We start from the raw sequence: 18,797 nt of genomic DNA, 5'->3' as shown, positions 1-18,797 counted from the left end.
GAGGGGCTTGGTGAGTCAGCGCTAGGCTCAATAGGCCGATCTGCATTTGGAGTAGTGGGAAAAGTAGCACCTGACCCTGAATAGGACTGTGCCTGTCTTCCACAATGCTGGTGTAGTGTGTCTGGGGCCAGAGCCTACACTGACAATGGGGACTGTTGTGCACTTTTTAAGTGCCCCCCAGAACTGGTTTGGACTAAGTCCAGTGCCCTGTGCCAAGGCAGAACAATGACACATTGAGTATAAATATTGGGGCTGTGACCCCACGAAAGGGAACTTTGTGCTTACTTTGGGATGGAAGGACGCCGGGCGCCAGGAGGACCCACCACAAAGGACTTCCCTTCTGCTGGTGGGCCCTGTTAGCTGGCCTGCCTGGGCCCAGTTCTACCCTATGTGCTGCCCTGAGGTGAGGGGTGAAGATACCTTTCTGTCTGAAGCACAGGAGGGAGTGGACTGTCATCCTTCCTGTTATTTTTGAGGTAAGTGGTTGGAGCGCTCAAGGGTGCTCTCTTGTCAGTTCTGTCACCGAGGGATGAAGGCTCGCGAGAAGCGCTTTCGTTTTTATTGCGCTGTCGCCCTTGTCTGTGGCTGTTGAGGGACGGGAGAGGGGAGCTGAGCAGGAAGAAGTGCTCCTCCTCTCCCTAACTAGAAAAATGGGTAGGGTTTCTGCCCACATAACCCTCCCATACCTGAGCAAGTGACATCCAAGGATGAAAAGATAGAAAGAGGTGGCACTTGAGGGATTAATCAAACATTTAATCGCAAACAAGAAATAATTATTTATCCTGTCAACTACAAGTATTTGAAGACATTCTTATTCAAAATTTCATATAAACATATACGGGAACAGCGAGAGTGGCTCAAAAAATAAACATATATGACAAAATATATAGAACAATACAGCATACAATATATATATAACAATACAGCATACACAATATATACAAATCACATATACAAACTGTACATTACAATTACTACAAGCTATCTGTACATAAGTGTACCCTAAGAAAATAATAAAAAAACTTTTTAGAATATCCACCCCTAGCTACGAGTGATATACATCTCAAATGGGTAGTCCCACACTAAGCGCCAGAGATCGCACTTCTCTGCACACAAAATATATACTTATCAAGGCGCTAAAGAGCAAATCTCAGACTAGGTTATAGGTCTATGGGGACTCCTTAAGGACAAGGTGTTGACGCAGTCACGGTCGCGTTTCAGCCAGATGTCTTTATGGCTTCATCAGGACATGGGTACTAAAATGGTAGCATGGACAAGGTTTATACTACTACAAAAATATATATAATATACTACAACTGCTAATTCAAGCTCTCACCCGTCCGTGAAAGTGCAGTGCCAACGAACCAGTGAAGAACCACGATAGAGACAGACAGGGGCAAGCGAGCCCCAGAGGTAACCTTAGATCCCACAGAAGGGAAAAGTAAAATCACCACAACAGAAATTACATAATAAGGAGACACCACATGTGAACACTCAATTCATAAAAATATTATGCAATATGGAGGTGGCGAGGTGTAGGGAACGAGGCACACATCCCACCAATCAAACACAAAAACAAGACATACGATCAGCCTCAAACGGAAATGGGCTGGAGCCCCAGAGGTAACCTTAGATCCCACAGAAGGGAAAAGTAAAATCACCACAACAGAAATTACATAATAAGGAGACACCACATGTGAACACTCAATTGATAAAAATATTATGCAATATGGAGGTGGCGAGATGTAGGGAACAAGGCACACATCCCACCAATCAAACACAATGACAAGACCGGAGGCTAACGGATTATGCTCCCACCAATCAAACACAAAAACAAAATATGCGATCAGCCTCAAACGGAAATGGGCTGGTACCTATCAAGCACAGCCCGGACGGCGGAGGTCTTCGGATGAATCACACCCAACAGGGGCAGGGTCTAAGCTTCGTCCCCTAAAGCAAGGAAATGTCTCTGGGGAGGTACAAAACGTAAACACTCAGGAGGCTTCTACAACCTTTACACAGAAAATAAACAGTGCGAGGGTAAAGGAAGGCAGTAACATACCTAAAGAGACTGAGAACGCCCAAAAATGACGTCCAGTCACGGAGTCTAGGTCAGTGTTCCAGAGGGGTAATTCACTCGTGTCTACAGCCTGCTCCATCCCAGAAACGAAACCAAAAAGAGAACACAAGAAAAAAAACAAAAACCCAAAATTCATAAAACCGGCCCGCATGTCAACATAAATTAATGGAGCAAAAAGAACTAACTAGGCTCAGCAGAAAGGAGGGGGCAAGAAGTCGTATCTCAAAAACATGCGCCCTAACTGCACGAACAACGTAGCAGCTAAAAACTCATTCACACAGCAGTGGCCGAGGACTAACACGGAAAACGTGCAGGGAAAGTGCGAGGCGCTGGACGCTGCAGTTACCTCACAATCACGGGGTCAGGAAACGACAGGCTCACTCTCGGAGCATTCCTCACAGCCCACGTCAGCAGTCCGTGTGGTAGAACGCGGACGCTGACGCACAGCATTTCAGTGCAAACCCGGTGACCTCAAACGCAACGCGAGTGGGTAATCGACACAAAGGAAGGACTGGCGGGCCGGATAGAAACAAAACTCAATCGGCCCCAATCTGTCAACATAGAAGACGCCCAACTCCTCACGAGTATCCAGGAAGGGCAGAAACCAGCAAGTGGCACTAAGGGAGGACAAAAAACCGCGGATGACACACAGGGAAGGGTGGGGCCAAACGAAAATCAAGGAAACAAAATGAGTTGATGAAACTACAAAGCAATAAAAGGAAACAACGCTTAATTTAAATCCAGCTCAAACAAAAATTAAATGTATGAATAAATAGAAAAACATATAGTAAAGAATATAAAACACGGGGAACTACATCCACGTAGTCCCACACACACAGAAGGTGACTAGACAACAAAAAAGGCAACGTGAGTATTCGAAAAGAGGTTGATACTGGTAATAGACAACAGACAACTCAAGAAATGATTAAAGGAAAAATATATAAAATAACCCAATAACACCTACACCAGGAAAGAAAATCAAACTTCGATGTAGAAAACACAATCAACATGTAGCCGTTCAGCAACCTGTCCTCCAGCGGGGAAGATTCAGGGATCTTTTCACCCTCCGGCATAACTGCCAGGAGGGCATGTTTTAACTGAGCGTATCTGAAGAACTCCCTTTCCCCTAACTGAAACTCTCTCTGCAGCACCTCGAAGGGCTTGACCTGTCCCTTAGCAATCATGTCTTCCACCCTGGAGATGCATATCAGGTCCCAGCGGTCAAACCCCTTGGTATACCACAAGTTACCCAGCAGATCGGAGTCATAGAGTGGAGTCACCATCGTGAGTTTGCCTTTCGATCCCTGCGCCTTCGTCACCGCTCTCCAGATGGGGACCGATGTCTTAGTGGGACCTGTCATTCTTCCATCCAGAGACCTAGAGTACAGAGCCCTGTAATATTTCCCATCACCCAGGAGCCACTGGTCCATGGCAAAGCCCGGATTTATGGCTGGTCCATAGAAGCCGTGATTAAGGGCTGCCAGTTGAGACGCCCAATAATACCTGCGGATGTCAGGCAGCGCAATCCCTCCGTCGTACCACAGGAGGGTCAGTTCAGCAATAGCGATGCGCGGCCTACCATCCCAGAGCAGGGTCCGCTGGAGGCCCTCAACCTCTCTAAAATATCCAGATGGGACCAGATCCTGGGTGTTCTGAAGCACGTATAGAAACCGGGGCAGGGACATCAATTTGAACAAGGCCGCCCGTCCAAGCAGGGAAAGCGGCAACTTCCGCCACCCCTCCATGTCACGCTGAAGGCGCGCAAGAGGGGGAAGCAAGTTGTTCGTGTAACGTACTGCGGGATCAGCAGAAATGTAGATGCCCAGGTATTTGAACCCCTGCCTCGCGACGTGTATGTTACAATCCTGCGGGAGTCTCGGGACCTCACCCCTCAGGACATACAATTGAGACTTCGACCAATTAATGACGAGTCCAGAATGTCTACCGAAGGTGCGCAGGACATCACACACAACAATAAGGGACATACACAGCGAGGTGAGATACAGGAGGATGTCATCTGCGTACAGAGACACCCTATCCTCAAAGCCCGGGGACCACTTGATACCCCGGATGTCCGGATGCCCTCTCAACCACGCCGCCAGTGGTTCCAGTGCCAGTGCAAACAAAAGGGGGGACAGGGGGCATCTCTGCCTGGTACCCCTGCCGAGGGCAAATGGAGCCGAAGCGCGGCCGTTAACCGCCACTTTGGCAAGCGGGCTGGCGTACAGGAGCTTGACCCATCCTATGAACCCCGGACCAAACCCAAACTTCTCCAGCACCGCCCACAAGTATGGCCACTCAAGGGAGTCAAAGGCCATCGTGGCATCCAAGGACGCCAAGATAGCCGGCTCCTGAAGGGTGCGAACCCTCGCGAGGGCTCCATGAAGTCTTCTCAAATTAAGGGCGGTGTTACGGTGTGGGATAAAGCCAGATTGGTCCGGGTGCACCAAGTCGCCAATCGCTCCAACCAGTTGGTTGGCTAGCAATTTAGCCAAGATCTTGGGCTCGGCGTTCAGTAACGAGATAGGTCCATACGACCGACACAAATCTCTGGGCTTCCCTTCCTTATGAATGACCACAATGGTGGCCAGCCTCTGGTCGGGGGGGAAGTGCACCCGACTCCCGTGCCTCAAGAAACATAGCCCGCAGTGGCGAAGCAACAAGGTCCGGTTTGATCTTATACAGCTCCACTGGGATACCGTTGGGGCCTGGAGCCTTGCCAGATCGCAGGGAGCGTATCGCCTGAGCGATCTCGTCCACCGCGATGTCTCTATCCATGTCCTCCTTCTCAATCTCCGACAGACACGGTATCTCTATGTCTCGCAGCAAGGCGCCAGAGTCCTCCTCCGACATCTCTGAGGCTGAGGCGTAAACGGATTAAAAATATTCAGCGAAGGCCAGAGCAATAGCGCTAGGGTCGGTGACAGCCGTGCCATCCCCCCCAGCACCTCCGGGACAACGCGGCTGGCCCTTTCCTTCTTGTCAAGCCAGGCAATGAGCTTACCGGCCTTGTCTCCGACCTCATAGATTCGCCCCTGCTGCTCCCTACCCATGGCCTTTGCCGCCTCCGTAACAGTAGCTCGGTACTCCAACTGTTTGAGGGAGAGAGCGTGTAGGAGGTCCGGCGTAGGGCCGACCTCCAACTGAGTGTCTATCGCCGCTATGTCGGGCTCGATAGTCACCGCGTCCACGTCTCTGCGTCTCCGTACCTCAGCTATTAGGGAGAACGCCTCCCCCTCAGGACGGTCTTGAAAGCCTCCCATAAGGAGACAGAGGAGGTAACCGAGCCCATGTTTTCGGAGAAGTAGAGCTCCATGGCTGTGGCCAGGAGTCCACGAGTCTTGGGGTCACGAAAGTACCACGGGTACCTCTCGGCCGCTCCAACATCAAAATCGAAGGATACCCAGACCGGAGAGTGGTCCGAGATGCCCCTCGCCATCAATCTGGCCTCAGAGACCGCAGATGCGTGGGCCGCCAGTGTCAGGACATAATCAGTCCTGGAGAGGCTACCGTGAGCCCCTGAGTGAAACGAGTATTGGCGCTGGGTAGGATGCAGAAGCCTCCAGCAGTCAACAAGTCCTAGGGTGTCGAGAAAGTCGGGAAGCCAGGTCTGCGCACCTCGGAGGTCTCTGGATGGATACCGATCTAACGTCCCTGAACCTACTGCGTTGAAGTCACCTCCCATAAGAAGCAGCCCCTCGGGAAGACCTAAAATGGCACCCCCAAGGTCTTTGAACTTGTCCGTCTGTAGCCCGGGGGGGGGACATAGATCGAAACTAGAGCCAGGGTATGCCCCTCCCCCTCCCATCTCCCCGTGACGGCGACGTAGCGTCCTCGCTCATCAACCACTCTTGAGTCAATCTCCATGGAGAGGGTCCAGCGCACCATAATCCCCATCCCCCGGGACCCCGAGGAGAACCCTGAGTGTGCCACCATTTTGAAGCCCTTTATATTAAGTGCGTGGCACGTGTTCCCTACCAAATGCGTTTCCTGCAACAGTATTACATCCGGCACACACCTCTTAAACATTTGTAGTACAATACCCCTCTTGATACGGTCTCCCAGCCCATTGACATTCCAGCTTAAAACATTCAATTTCCTACCCCCCATCATCGAAATCCACACCCATCCCACCCTCGATGGGCACTGCCGCTACATGAACAGAATCATACCTCAAATTGCCTTGCCAAAAAGGGAACAAAGAAAAAAGGAATTCAACCCAAGAACGAAAACAAGGAACCCGTCCGCCCCCCACCCTGCACCCCTGCATTAGACTAAAAAGCCCACCCAACTCGCAGTGTGCCTGTCGCCCCTAGAAAAAACTAATCTACGAGAAGCCCCCGAGGAGAAAGGAGGTAACCCTATCCCCCCCCATCCTCCAAATAGAAAAGTACAGGGGAAGCCCCCCCATGAGTACAGGATTACCAAACCAAACAGCTGAGGGAAGACCCATTGTCCAAAAAAGTCCTGTAGCCAGTCATCACTCCTGCCGGTCATGGCCGCCTGTAGCTTCTTCTGACCGCTCTTCGGTGTCTTCACACCGTTGGGGTAAGGTGTCAAGCCAGTCCGACACCACCTCAGGCAAGTCAAAGAACAGAGCCCGGCCGCCATGTTCGATCCTCAGTTTTGCAGGAAACAGCATAGCATACTTCATGCCCATGTCCGGCAAACGCCGTTTCACTCCCATGAAGCTTTGTCTCCGTCTCTGCACGGACTGAGTGAAGTCCGGAAAGAAGTTTATGGCAGCGTTCTGGAACTTCAAAGACCCACCGCTCCTTGAAGCCTGTAGAATGGAGTCACGGTCCCTAAAATTAAACACGCGGGCGATGATAGGTCTCGGAGGGGCACCTTCCTTCGGCCGGCCCCCCAGGCATCCTGTGCGCCCGTTCCACCGAGAAGAACTTACTAAGTCCCTTAGGGGCTAGATGGTTCTGGACCAGGTCCTCAACGAAAAGGTCCACAGCCGAATCCTCTGCCCCCTCCGGCACACCAATAATGCGGACGTTCTGCCGCCTGGCTCGACCCTCATAATCCTCAAGCCTCCTCGCGAAAAGGTTGTTGGCCGACTTTAAGTTCCGGACCTCGGTTTGCAGGTCTGAGACGTCCGTGGTGAGGCTCGAAGTCTTGATGTCTAGCGACTTGACTCGCTCATTTGTTTTGCCCAAGTCCGCTCTGATCAGGTTAACGTCAATCGCCAGAGTGTCCACCTTGTGCGCCATCACCTCGTGCTGCTGGTGCATCTCGGCCTTCATGCCTTCAATCACGCCCATTATGTCGCGGAGCGTGGTGTCTTGAGCCTCAGGCGACACTTCTCGATGAAGGTCCTTTGGTCTCGCGGAGGCACCAGGTGAGCCCTTCGGCTGAGCGTATCGCTCCATGTTGTTGGACTGCGAGTACGTAGTCTTTCTGCTGACCCGAGGCTGTGATTTATCGGGGCCACCTTTGCCAGCCATAGTTAGTCACCGGGCACCTCGTCCGTCCACACAACAGGCCTCACCGGTTCACCAACGTCAGGGATTAGTTATCCCGCACTCCGTCTGGTACGTGCTCACTCTGCCACTACGCCAGCTCCGCTGTGGGCCGGAGCGCTCAGACCCGTGCCTCGTCACCTCCGTCTGGCTATGTCGCATCCGCCAGCCCCGGCCTGGATCTTGGTCCCACTGCAGTCCGCGAACTTCAACACGGTGTAACTGCGCCCAGGAACGTTGAATTTGAAATCGGACAACGGGTCCCGTGTCAGCGTCGGTTCACCTTTAATATTCCACAAACACTGATAAGGATATGTGACAGGATTAATACGGAGGGTCTTCGGAGCTCCGAGCTCACGCCGCCATCTTGGTTGCCCGCGAAGCTCCTCCTCCCTCTTCCAGTTTCTTAATTTCCTTTAACTCTTCTTCACTAATACGTAGCGCAGTATTAATGGACAAGCCTATCCAGTCCTGGGAGCATTTGGTTCCAACCCAACTAAAGTCACTTAGGTACGGTTTATCCTGGAGAAAAATAACCGGGATATTTCTAACTTGTAATCCAACATGTATCGTATTAGATTTTAGGTACCATAATAAAACTTCAGCATGCAACTGGGTGCGGGTATTTTTCCGCAATTGGACAAGTCTTTCTCCTTTATCTGAACTTAGTGGTCTATCTCCAACTAGATCAGCTCCTAACAATGATGGTATCTGTTTGAGTCTATTGATTTCTTCCTCTGTATAACTTACCATATGAGGTTCTGACATATTTTTCTAAGCATCAAACTGTACATCAAACTGAAACAACCAGTAGCAGGTGGCAAATAAACAGAAAATCATAAAAAAAACTATTATAACTAGTGAATCCAGAAAAAAGATGAATATTGTAGTTATATGACGGGGAAAGGAAAACGCAGTATTCAGTGTATATACAGACATACAACAACAATAACATATATTACATTAAATGTATATGAACTTCCCAAACTGGGGACCCGTATATGATAACACTCAATTGCATCTTATAAGCAATAATTACAAAAAATAATAACCATCACACTTAACAAAGTGTAAAGAAATACTAGAAAAATGAGTAGGGGTTCTGCCCACATAACCCTCCCTAACAGCCTGTCACTGTTGTTCTCCACTGTACACAGCCTGGGCTCTGCTGAGTGGCCCCGGGCTGCAGGTGGTCGTGACGCACCGCAGCCGGGAGCCCTGGGCGGGAGTTCCTGGTGTTACGGGCAGCGGCAGAATTTTGCAAGCAGGGGTCAGAGAACAGCTCCCGCGCCCACTATGTTGTTGCGAAGCTTCTGCAGTGGCCCTACATGCTAGCAGGAGGAATTCCAGCTGAGACAGGGGTGGAGTAGCCTCCCTGCCTCGCTGGGTGCGCTGGGCACCGGGGGCATTCTATTTTAGTGGGGAGGGTGTGCGTTGCACCCCACCCTGGATTTGGGTGCACTGGGCACCGGGGACATTCTTGATCATCAGGAACGGGGTGTAACCTTGATGGAGGCCCCCATGGGTCCCAAAGGAGAAAGGATCTCCACTGAATTGCCACCTTCCTGACATTGTTGCAGCGGCGCCGCATTGTCACGGGCAGCTGCACCCCTATCTGCTTGTTCCGGGGCATTGTTGTTTTAGGCAAGTCGGAGTTCATTGCTCTGCATTCCCAAAGATAGGCAGGCAAGTAGCCCAGGAGCCTATGCAAGGGAAGTCAATACTGTGGGCATAAGGTTACCCCATATGCATCATCATGGTGATCTGCGTAGGCCTAGGGTGGGCATGATGTGCTGATGTGAAGTGTGCACTATACAAGTGTTGGTAATAATGCACTACTGCTGCCTACGTTCTGCATATGCTAAGTGCTGTGTCACCAGTAGTTACTGGTTGTTTTTCCTAATTGAGAGTGCTGATGATTATGACAGTGGCCCGATAGGCCCTGTAGTGTATATAATCCCATGTAAAGTCATACTAAGTGCCAGGTGGCACAGTGTATATATGTGATTACATTCTAATGTGTTTTAAGAGTAATACAAAGGGTATTTTTTATATAACCTTGTGTGGAGTTTCTTTTGTGGTGTGCCTAGTGTGTCGCTGCTGTGTGAGTGTGTTGTGCAAACGCTTTACACATTGCCCCTTTGATAAGCCTGACTGCTCCACCAAGTTACCAAGGGGGTGAGCAGGGGTTATCTTCAGATGTAACTCTCTTGACCTGACTAAAGTTGTGGTTCCTGCCTGGGCTTAGGCACATGCTCTAGCCAACCAGAAATCCCATTTCTAACACCCCCCTCAACCAACAACCCAATTTCTCACACTAGCCAGATGTTGAGTACATGGGAAATGAGATGGCCAAAAAGGGTCTACGGGAAACATTCTTTGGTAAGTTCAGAAATGGATTAGAAAAAATGTAAAAGTTTACGCACAAAGTAAAGCAGAAGGAAAACATTTGCACAGATATATAGTTTCCCCAGGAAACAAAGAATATTTTTTTTCAAATTCTCTTTTTTTGACATCCAATATGCTTAACATTATCTAGAAGAATGCTTCCTGAATGTGAAAACAGGAGGCCCATTAATATCATAAAGAACATAATTTTAAGTGATAAATATAAATATATTACGCAGTAGGAAACAGAACAGAAAAACAGGAAAAGTGAAGTCATGGGAAACAAAATAACTGGAACAAGTGAAATCAAAAGCCATAGTTGCAGAGCAAAGATTCCAACCATGATACAATACTGATAGTAGTATTGTTAAAGATCAATCAAAGTCAAAGTCAAAACGTAAATAAACACAAAAAGAACAGCAGTGGCTATATAAATTGTGCCTAAGTCTTTAGTCCAAACAAACGTAATATCCTGTGTACAGATCTTCAGGCACCTGCCACTGTTTGGTGCCACTGTCCAGCAGATCCAAGATTACAAAATATGTGAAGGTGCACTAGTCAAAAGACCAGTTGCAGTATATGTTTCAAAATAGTTCCTTTATTATAAATCTTCAATATAGAAGGGTTAAGATCCCGCATACAACAACAACATTGGCTGGATCTTTACCGTTTCTATATTGAATATTTATAATAAAGAAACTATTTTGAAACTTATACTGGACTTTTTACTGCTGCACCTTCTTATATTTTGTAATCAAAGTCAAAAAGTACTTTATTTCAGCCAAAGGCCGTCAAACGTCAAATACAAACAAAACGTTTATAAAAAGTACAATTTGTTCCAATAAAAATTATGTGCATACAAACATCGTAGTTTGAATAAAACCAACCAATGGTGAATCACAAAGGTAGGAACGAACCCCAGACAAAAGCCTATTCTGGTCTGCCATGCCAATCGGATGCATACAAGCCTAACACTGGACATGGACCTGACCATTTCCCAAGTAGCCTCCAGCATAAAACCCTTGAGTCTCCCAGAGGGGAATTCCAGACTTTGTCTAGGACGAATTTGGGACACACTTTAAGTTATCCCCTCGGCAGGGCAGTATAGTTAAAAAAAAGTTAAAAAGAGCACTTAAGATATGTTTGGCCATTGCGCAAAAACCATTATACGAGAAACATTGCTAAAGATCAATCAGTACAAAACACTATTATTGAGTAACAATCAAATATCAAAAGCAGGAAGGAGCATCAGATTCCTGACAAAGGAGGATGATGTCGAAGGGTGTTATACTGCAGTGACTGAATCAGATGAAGAGATCAAGTCAAATATTCCCATTCTGTTGAGAGACTCAGATTGAGATGGCGCTGGTCTCAAATTGATGATTAGAGGATTTATAAACTTTGAAAGGGGATCTCATCTTTGCTTGCATTGTTCAATGTTATTGGGTCGTACAACAGTCACTTTCTCCATTGTGCTTCAATGCCTCATACTCAGGGAGGATATGGAGACCTCAAGATCTGCGTTGTGAGAAGTTAGCCTGGCATATGATGTCCACTAGTTCTAGTGGGCACCTTGCACCAGTCTAATCGACCCTTATTGATGGTGGTTGTAAAGTCAACCTTATAGAAAGCTATCCTAGTGGTAGCATGAACCAGCAGTCTTCAGGCTAAGACTTCAGTAGGCGAGTTAAGCAAGTTGTTTTACCATATATAATCCCTTGAATACCAAATGAAAGGACACCACACAATGAATATATCAAATATATATGTATTTACTCTAAACACAACCCCTCTGCACTCTTTATGAGGTCAGAGGTAAAAATACAATACAAGTCACACAGTTAATATACGATAAGTTGCACAGTATACGTTATGCCCTAGGGGCCTCACAAACCACACACTAAGAAAGTGGTATAAGTACCACGTGAGAGTTAGAAGGCAGGCCTGGGGCCTGTAGAATCGATGGGGCTACACTAAACAACTAAAGGTTAGGAAGTAGGAGGCCCACGGGAGACGCGTGCAGTGTCTAAACACAGACGCGGGTTACCATTGACTTTCTATGGGAAACGAAGAAGCTACAAATATACAATTTAAGGACACTTCCGGAAGGACTAGGATGGAACCCTTTTAAACTAGGACACTTCGAGAGTCAAGACCCACGGGAGCACCGGAGTACTCGTGTTACCTCACCCAGGGAAGCCGGGTGCATAGGTGTCTTTTTGTTTCGGGTTTCGTCGTCGTTTTCTATGGAGAGCTGCAAAGAAGTGCTACAGGCCACCAGAGGAAAAGTGTCTGGGTGGATCCAAGGGTGGATCGGAGATTTGAAGAACCTGAAAGCAGAGGGGACAGAGTCTGGGTCACTAGCCAGTGACCAGGAAGGAACCAGGCGATGTTGGGTGCTTTAAGGTGAAGAAGGTGAGTTTGTCTCTTCGGCCACGAGGTCTAGGAGGCATGGACGATGACCAGGAGCTGGATTCGAGCTATCCCATGATGGATCTAGATGACTGCTGCGTCGGTATCCCGATTGGACTCAACAAGCCTTGGCAACAGCAACCCACGCAAGATGTCGAGATTGGCTCTGTTGCAGACCAGCAAGGTCTGTGGCTCTTCTCCTTTTCAGGGAAGCTGGAGCAAGCCTGGAGCAACCAGGAAAGCAAGTTAGATTCAAGATGGCGTCTTCAGGGGGCTCACTAGCCAACGGGCAGGGAACCAGGAAGACGCGTCAAGCTCAAATGCAAAGGCGGGGCCCACGGGACACTCGCAGAGTGTGGGGGCCTGGGCTTCGGTGCAAATGGTGCTCGAGGCTTTGGCTTCTCGTACCCCAATGCACAACTTACTGAGGCTTCAGGAAAGGAGGGCAGGTAGCAAAATGCAGGCTGTCCAAAATGCCCAGTCCCACGTCTCTCGTGTCAGCCACGGTTCTCAGCTTTGCTGTGGATGTGGGTCGGGGTCAGAGAAGTCAGGAAGGCCAGTTCTTGAGTCGCAGAGTCTTTGGGTTCCGACGGGAGCCTTGAAACTGCAGACCGGCAAAGTTGCTGTTGGTGCCTGTTTGCACAGGGTGGTCACTTCTTGACCACAAGGGAGATATCTTCTGTCTTCCAGTCAGAATGGAATGTCGAAGGTCCAAGATATGTCTTTCAAAGATTCGTCCAGGATAATCTAAAGTCCCAGGGACACAGCTCCTATACTTATACTAAGGATGGGGGCTGGATTACCTGACTAGGGCCTCCTATGGGTGGACCTAAGAAGGGGGTGTTTACACCACTTTCCCTTTGTCCAGTTTCGCACCAGAGCTGGGGCTGGAGAGCCCCAGCAACTGATTTGAACTGGGCTATGCATGGAGCACCTTTAGTGCCCCAGGCAGTGTCTAGATGCATTCACTGAATGCAGCCCTCCCTGCCCCAATACACAAAACCCCTGTCTGGGGAGGTGCTGGCACCTCCCTGGACAGGAAACCTATTGTCCAGGCTGCCCTTGCTGGAGTTTCCCCCAGCAACATGAGGTCAGACTCGTGTCTGTGGCAGCAGCATCCATTTGGTGATGCTGAGGCTGTTTAACTTTAACCGGGTAAAGCAGCAACTTACATGTCTTTTCCCTCTAGAAGGGTGGAATACTACCCCTGCTGCCAGAATTTGCGGGGGGTAGTATTCCAAAGTGTTTGACACCTTACACAACAAGTTTTAATACAGCCAAACCAAAGTTAGCATTAACCGCGAGGATTATAATGCACTTGAGTATATAGTATGGCTATATCATAGAACAGCTATAAGGAGATGGTTCCAAAGGTTCAGGGGGGCTCAGCTCATGCCAGAGCACCCTCTCACATAAAACCAAGTACTCTGCCTCCAGGATTGTCTAGGCCTACCATAGAAGTGGCTTATAGGTTTATATGTGTCTATATATATATATATATATATATATATATATATATATATATATATATATATATATGAATAAAGGTAGATATAGGTATACCATATCTTAGTAAGGGGTGATTACACCACCTTACCCAGGCTGTGTGAACAGACCTGTGGTGTCAGTTTGGAAGGCAAACCAGGGGTAGCACAATACATGCTGCAGCCCCTGGTAGGCTTAGGGTGCACCTATGCCCTGGGTACCTATGGTGCACTATACAGGGGCTCACAAGTTTGAACCAGTAACCAATCTGGTATGCACCTAAAGTGCATGGTATCAATTTAGAGAGAGAACAGCTGGGCTGTGGGTCAGATTAGCAGGCCCACAGCCACATTAAAGTCGAAAAAACAGAGAATCACAGCAAAAAATGGGGGTGACCATAGGAAGCAGTCCCTACTCTCCTACATGCGTTATTGTTAGTCTATCTGCCTGAAGCATAAAGGTAATACCTTTCCCAAAATGTGGTTTGACTGGGTAGTCCCCTTCGTCACCAGAATAAATAAACAGTTGGATGACAGCACCAAGTGAAATAGAAAGATTAGTTATAAGCTACAAGAGGATGTTCCAAAAAGTTTGAACCACCATAATATTTGATCCAGAGGGCCTCTATTCCCGCATCCTCAGCTATCTAAGCAATCACACCTTGCTTTCACACGCACTGGAGTCATATAGCATAGCATTATTACTTTATACCTGTGTTCCTTATATCTCACACAAATGAAGGTCATCAACCCTTATCCACATAAATGACCACGGCGCATATTATCAAGTGGCAGCGATAATTATCGCTGGCCGTGCTTAGCGTGAGATTTTTTATCGCCGGCTATCGCTGGAAATTATCGCCATGCTAGCGCTATATTAACAACGCATAGCGCAATGTCGATAATTATTCCAGCGATAGCAATGTTTTCCATGGAACATCGCTAGTTTTCCAGCGATGTTCCAAGGAAAACGGCGATAACCTTGCTGATACGACCCTGTGGTCGTATCAGCATAATCCACCCCCAATGTAAAGTATAGGTAAGTCAGCATTTTAGCAGATGTTAGTTTTTGGCGAAAAACGCGGTTTTCGACAAAAAATAACGTCTGCTAAAATGCGTGGGCCTCCTTGTAAATATCGCGATGTGCACATCAGTGATAATTTACAAGTAGTACTGCCCAGTGACGCCCACTTTGCATCTCATTAGAGATGCAAAGCGAAGCATCGGGAAAACGGGTGCTAACATGTGCTAATGCATGTTAGCACCCACCTGTACATAGGGCGATAGTTTAATCTCCGCTTCTTTGGCTTTTAAAGCCAAAAAAGCGGAGATAAGGCCCTTGTTGATATGCCCCCAAGTATCTTCCAGGAACTGACAATCGAGATCTGCTTTTCTTTACATTTATGAGCGGCCTTGATGCATTAGGTATCCCATAACCAGTTGACTTTTCCTTTGCGATCATCTGAACTTTTTGTTCAAGATCCGGGATCGTAAGCCACAAGGGATAAAGAAAGGAAGTGAAAACAAACTTTTCTTCTGAGAAATATAGTACCAATACTGGGGTATTCCGTCATTCTCATGGGAGCACCTGGTTGCTTACAATATTTTTGGGTTACCAAAGCACATGGGAGGGAGGAATTTTTGGTATTCTTTTCCTGTTAGGACCCATAGCATCTTCAGTGTCATGGAAGAACACACCCTCGCCACACAGAATTTGAGAAAGAATGCAAATAAGTCGAAAAGGTGTGGCTAAGATTTCAACAAACAAATGGACATCTCAGTGCACGACTTGTGAATGCCCGTTAATCTTAGAGCCAATATTTGGGAAGACCTTACTCAACAGTGGGAAGCTATTGCATTAAGAGGACATGACAAGAAAACAGATATAATTTCAGCAACAGACTTATCCATCACATCAAAGTGGACACATCATATAGTCATGGCAATGGCAGACTTTCTATACAAGACCGAGATACATTAAGCATGCTTTGCTGCAAACGCACATACTTGACTGTGGTTGTAGGGCAGAGTGTGAAAAAAACCTTCTTGTGCTTTGAGGAAGAAAATAGCGTAAGCAACAATTATGAAAGCATTTTATTTCACGGACAACATCATTATTGTAACGCGTGCTAGTTCGTATAGTAATTCTACAAGAGGAAGGTGGTCAAGAAATGTGGCTTTTGCATCAATAAAACTGGGGATTCCGAGGGTAAGTACATGTAACAGGGTATACCGTAGTATACCTGAGTTTAGAGGGTATAGTGAGGCTGAGCTGTACAAGTCTCTACACAGATTACTTGCAGAGCTTTTTAAAAATGATGGGCTGCGTGGGTAACAGAGGATCTGTCAGGTGGCAATATCGCCTGAACCATCAACTGTGACAGCAGATTTCCTCCCAAGACGTCTGTGAACATCAGCTGGGCAGAGGTGTACAAGAAAGCCTGTGATCAGCAGCATGAGTAGCACGCAGCATGAGTACAATCGCGGAGAGAGGCTTGAGCGAGGAAGAATAGGACACAGAAACGAAGGTTTAGATTATTCTGCCAGACTGGGTATAGGCGATGCTTTTGCTACACATACCTGCTTTTTGAATAAACGTGTGTCACTGCGCCCGCACAGCAGAGGGTTACTAGCGCTGCTCTATCTTGTCGCTGTCTCCAGGACCAGGCACTGAGAACTGCATTTCCCAGAAGGCTCTAAGACGTTCAGGAACTTCCTCTTGGCGCTCCAATTGCTTTTGCGTATTGTGATCAGAGTGGCGTCACCGGCTACGCAGTCTAAATATGCCTGACTTCCTGGTTTGAATTCATCTGCTACAGGGCGCCGATGGGAGAGCATTTGCTACTATATAAGTTAACACATCCACGCGCGAAAAGTGTATATCATTTGACTACCAGTGTTGGTCGGACGACTGGACACTGGTTTCAAGCCCAAGTTCGGAGGACTACATTTCCCAGAAGAACACGGGATAACCTTTACCCTCTTCCCCACCTGCCGGGCAGACGCTAGCACACGTTTCTGGCTGCCTGCGTCTGCCTGGCCGTTAATCGTGTCAAAGACTGTTAGTGGCTCGTTCGCTCCCTGCTGTGGCTGAGCGTCCTATCAATTTGCCCCAAAATGTGCATTGTCTGGTTATTTTATATGTTTACGCACTTTTACGAAGAGCGGGCGTTACTAGAAGGCTTTTTAAGAACGAATAATAAATTCCATCATTGTTACGTATTGCGTTAAACAGATGTAATAAGGCACACAGCTATACGAAGAATTCAGTATCAAGAAAGTCTGGTAAGCAGTAAAACGGGGCTCAGATAAATTTAAAGTGTGCAGGGACAGGTTGGTATAGTATAATAAAAGAGGATTAATAGTCTAACTTGTTTAAAGCAAAAATAGCCGTCATGCTAGCAAAACGGTGTGGACAATTGCCGTTTAAATAGACCAGAAACAAATTAGTGTGTTCTGAGCACACCGGGTTTTTTCAAAAATTAAACGTTCCTCAACCAAATGTTTTGATCTGTGTGCTGCACCTAATGGAGTATATCCAAACACTCTTAATTAAACTTGAAAATGTGGCTGGTCAACACAACTGCTGACTCAGACTTAGCTGCGCACAACTTCAGTGATTTATAATGATCTAACACTTTTTTTCTTTCCACTAGTACAATTTATTCATGTTGATTCACAATGAATACCATCAAAAACAATGAACTATGGTTTTTCCATATATACATTCATAAAAATCCGTTGATAGAACAATACAATACAACAATTAATGCATAAAGAAAACAGTTGACTCTTGGTTTTTGTTGTTATTCGCCCAATGCATTTCGGGACTACTGAAGGGTCCCTTCGTCAGGGGCAACACTATAAAATAAAACATAATATACAGGCACATAAGTATGTTGTTTTAATACAGCGGTAACATTCTGCAAAAAAGATTTTCCATTAAACAATCCTTCACCAAGACGATCACCCTGAGTGTGATTAGTGAGGAAAATAATCAAAACCACTCACACTATAAAACGAGGACCATACCCTCTGTATATTCCTGATATTTTCAAATGCCGTACAAGAAATTCGTATCCTACAGAGATAACGCATATTTCAATTACCCTGCTTCGATTAAAGTGTATCACGTTACAACTCTATCGGTTCTTTCACTGCTGCGTACCTGTAAACTTTTCAACCAGCGAGGCGCGATCGTCCAATGCTACTCCAAACTCTCTCTGCGATTCCTTAATCCCCGTTTCTGTCATAAGTTGAAAAATATCCGGTCACTAACGGTCAACACGCGGCTCGAAAACAGATTAGCGCTCTGTTTCTTGGGTTCTTACCTCCTTCACTACCACGCTGCTCCTAGACACAAACTACGGTTTGTCTCTTCCTCCCTTCGTATCCAGCAATGTAGTAACGCATAACAGTGCATCAAAATACTTCCTGGTTTAACTACACTAACAAGTCTCTCTATTGGTTACACGCCTGACGTGTCAACCTATCAGGTTAACCCTTACTAACGTGTTCACGCTGCATGTAGTTTTCAAAGGAGAATAACTTTATCGACCTTAAAGCGTGAACGTTCATCATGCAATGAATGAATAATTCGACCATTCTATACGAACATCACTTGACACTGTAGCAATATACAGACTACGCTCCGTGTCTAATAGAGTCCTCAGGAAGAACCATCAAATTAAAATTTGAAGGAGATTGTAATACCAGTAAGGTTATATACACTATCAAGTGCCCATGCGGGCTACTTTATGTAGGAAAGACTGAGCGAAAATTAAAAATTCGTATATCAGAACACAAGAGTAGAATACGAAATAAATCCATGACATCACCTCTAGCAATGCATTGGCAAGAAAAAAACATTCTATAGCACAATTGTGATTCTTAATTCTTGTGTAGTGTTGTTAAAGAAGGGTAGGGCTATGGCCTTCTCCAAGATTTGCCCGGCGCTAACCGCCT

The 18,797-nt window shown here is 46.9% G+C and overlaps 1 protein-coding gene across 1 annotated transcript in view; it reads right to left on the bottom strand.

Annotated features, from left to right (window-relative positions):
• Positions 1–16,507, bottom strand: part of LDAH (lipid droplet associated hydrolase) — a 1,359,976-nt gene extending 1,343,469 nt beyond the window's left edge. The window contains exon 1 of the mRNA XM_086926275.1: positions 16,413–16,507. The gene's annotated coding sequence lies outside the window, so the exon portion shown is untranslated. The remainder of the gene's footprint in view (positions 1–16,412) is intronic.
• Between the last annotated feature and the right edge of the window lie 2,290 nt (positions 16,508–18,797).

Source organism: Lissotriton vulgaris, chromosome 6 (genome assembly GCF_964263255.1).
Source record: "Lissotriton vulgaris chromosome 6, aLisVul1.2, whole genome shotgun sequence".
NCBI lineage: Eukaryota > Metazoa > Chordata > Amphibia > Caudata > Salamandridae > Lissotriton > Lissotriton vulgaris.
Note: the sequence above shows the minus strand (reverse complement) of the source record. Positions and strands in the feature narration are given on the sequence as shown.